The sequence below is a fragment of the Triticum dicoccoides genome, chromosome 2B (genome assembly GCF_002162155.2).
Source record: "Triticum dicoccoides isolate Atlit2015 ecotype Zavitan chromosome 2B, WEW_v2.0, whole genome shotgun sequence".
NCBI classification, from domain to species: domain Eukaryota; kingdom Viridiplantae; phylum Streptophyta; class Magnoliopsida; order Poales; family Poaceae; genus Triticum; species Triticum dicoccoides.
In genome coordinates this window covers 593775530-593778680 of record NC_041383.1, presented here as the reverse complement: position 1 = coordinate 593778680, position 3151 = coordinate 593775530, and positions in this window count along the sequence as shown.

Below are 3151 nucleotides of genomic sequence, written 5' to 3'. Positions count from 1 at the left end.
TACTTCACGGTGACGTGCATGTTGCCATTTGCGATGCTGACTGCAGTGGAGTAGTCTATCAGCTAGTCTTCCAGCTTCACCAAGCCGTTGTATTTAGGTGTGTCTCTTGGAAGCGAGAACCCCTTGGGAAAGGGCTCGTCACAGATGCGGGGGCCAAAACAAGGCGGCCGACATCATCTTCTTCTTCTAGCGCCAAGAATCGTGCCAGGTGGTCGATCCGGTGGCGGGCGTCGTTCTCGCCGACTCCTTCGTGGCGACCCAGCCGGTCGCCGAGTGTGGGATTCCCAACAGGTGGTGGAGAAGGATATTTCCGACTGCGGGGCGGAGGAGGAGGCAGGTTGTCGCCTCGCTACTCCACAGCTCGTGGGCGGCCGTCTTCGTCGTGCTCGATGGTGAAGCGTGTCCGGCTGCGGCTAGCAGACGGCTCCTTATCTTTTCGCTCGCGGGTGCCGCCTGCTGTCAGCGTCCGGGAGGTTGCGCCATGTTCTCGGCGAGGGGGAGGAATCTCGGCGCGGGCACCGGCTTCTCGCCATTCTGCAGCCGCGTTGATGAGCTGCTGGACGCATCGCGTCATGCAGCATAGCTCGTCTCCATCCAAGCCTTCCAGCTCGTCTGCTGCCGCCTGAGCGGCACACAGATTCTCGAGCAGCGTGGCATAGACCGGACGGTTGGCTCCCAACATGCTGGCAATGGCCGCGCCACGCTTCTTGATAGCGCCAAGCCGGCTAGGCCCTCCGGCAGCCGATGTGCCAGAGGCGGCACGATCAACCTCATGTTGATAGGCTTCGGTGAGGCATCTCATGGTGGCTATCTTCTTGCTATTCTCGATGAGGGCGAGGCGGCGAGCCTCCAGCGTCTCGGCGTCGGCGTCTGCCGGAATGGGCACGGACAAGTCATGCAGCACTATCTGCAGAGTGTCGTGAGAGTTCTCGCCGGATGCAGCGCCATGGCTGATGACCAGCACCTCGGTGATGGTGCTGCCGCCGCTGTCGGCGCGAGGGAGAGGGTTGTCGATTACCACCACGTTGGTGGGGAAAGCGTCGAGGGATGTCGTGTCGGAGTCAACATGCATTGGGTCGGTGGAGCTGATCGACTCTAGGTCGATGGTGAGCTCGCTGGATATGTCAAGCTTGCCAAGGAGGTCGATGAGGCAACTCTTGGAGCTGGTTGTGCCCCCGCCTGGCACGGGCTCGTCGGAGAGGCGGACCTCACCGAGAAGATCGGCGAGGTGGCTCGCTGCACAGGCGGCGTCGACACCATGCATCTCATCGGGGCAAGTGGCATCGGGCGTGCCAGGCTGGCTACCTTTGCTAGGAAGGAACAAGGTTCTCGTCCAGAGCAGGTCTCCGGACAACGGTACACCTGGCCCCATGGTGAGCGCTAAATGTCGGGTGGTAGGTGCGACATATGCCAAAGGATGGCTAATCATAGTGGGAGCCAGTAGGACATTGCCGGTGCCTGGAAATGGGATAAGGCGAAGACATGCATGCCGGCGAATCGTACCCAGGTTTGGGGCTCTCCTAGGAGATAACACCCCTAGTCCTGCTCTGCGGGGTCTCCGCACGATCACTAAATCAGCAAGTAGCTACAAGAGGCTCCTTGAGCTGTTTGCTAGAGGAAGAAGAAGGGCAAGGCTAGCTCTCCTCTTCTCTCTATATGGTGTGTGTGTTTCTCTCAGAGATCAACCCTTTGCATGGGTGCCCTGGGAGGTTTATATAGGCCTACCCCCCAGGGGTACAATGGTAATCTGGCTGGATCCTGGTCTAATACGTCTCCAACGTATCTACTTTTCCAAACACTTTTGCCCTTGTTTTGGACTCTAACTTGCATGATTTGAACGAAACTAACCCGGACTGACACTGTTTTCAGCAGAACTGCCATGATGTTGTTTTATGTGTAGAAAAGAAAAGTTCTCGGAATGACCTGCAAATCCACGGAGGCACTTTCTGGAATAATAAGAATTTCTGGGCGAAAGAAATACACCAGGGGGCCCAGGGCCTGTCCACGAGACAGGGAGGCCCCCCCCCTGTAGGGCGCGCCCCTATCTCGTGGCCCCCTGGACCTCCACCGACCTCAACTCTAACTCTATATCTTCCGTCTCACGGAGAAAAAAATCAGAGAGAAAGTTTCATCGCGTTTTACGACACAGAGCCACCGCCAAGCCCTAATCTCTCTCGGGAGGGCTGATCTGGAGTCCGTTCGGGGCTCCGGAGAGGGGGATTTGCCGCCGTCGTCATCATAAACCATCCTCCATCACCAATTTCCTGATGCTCACCGCCGTGCGTGAGTAATTCCATCGTAGGCTTGCTGGACGGTGATGGGTTGGATGAGATTTACCATGTAATCAAGTTAGTTTTGTTAGGGTTTGATCCCTTGTATCCACTATGTTCTGAGATTGATGTTGCTATGACTTTGCTATGCTTAATGCTTGTCAGTAGGGCCTGAGTGCCATGATTTCAGATTCGAACCTATTATGTTTTCATGAATATATGTGTGTTCTTCATCCTATCTTGTAAGTCTATAGTCACCTATTATGTGTTATGATCCGACAACCCCGAAGTGACAATAATCAGGATACTTCTCGGTGATGACCGTAGTTTGAGGAGTTCATGTATTCACCACGTGTTAATGCTTTGGTCCGGTTCTCTATTAAAAGGAGGCCTTAATATCCCTTAGTTTCCCCTAGGACCCCGCTGCCACGGGAGGATAGGACAAAAAATGGCATGCAAGTTGTTTTCCATAAGCACGTATGACTATTTACGGAATACATGCCTACATTACATTGATGAACTGGAGCTAGTTCTATATCACCCTATGTTATAACTATTGCATGAGGAATCGCATCCGGTGTAATTATCCATCACTTATCCATTGCCTACGAGCTTTTCATATATTGTTCTTCGCTTATTTACTTTTCTGTTGCTACTATTACAACTACTACAAAAACCCAAAAAACATTTATCTTTACTATTGCTACGGTTACCATTACTATCATACCACTTTTGCTACTAAATACTTGCTGCAGATACTAAGTTATCCAGGTGTGGTTGAATTGACAACTCAACTGCTAATACTCAAGAATATTCTTTGGCTCCCCTTGTGTAGAATCAATAAATTTGGGTTGAATACTCTACCCTCGAAAGCTGTTGCG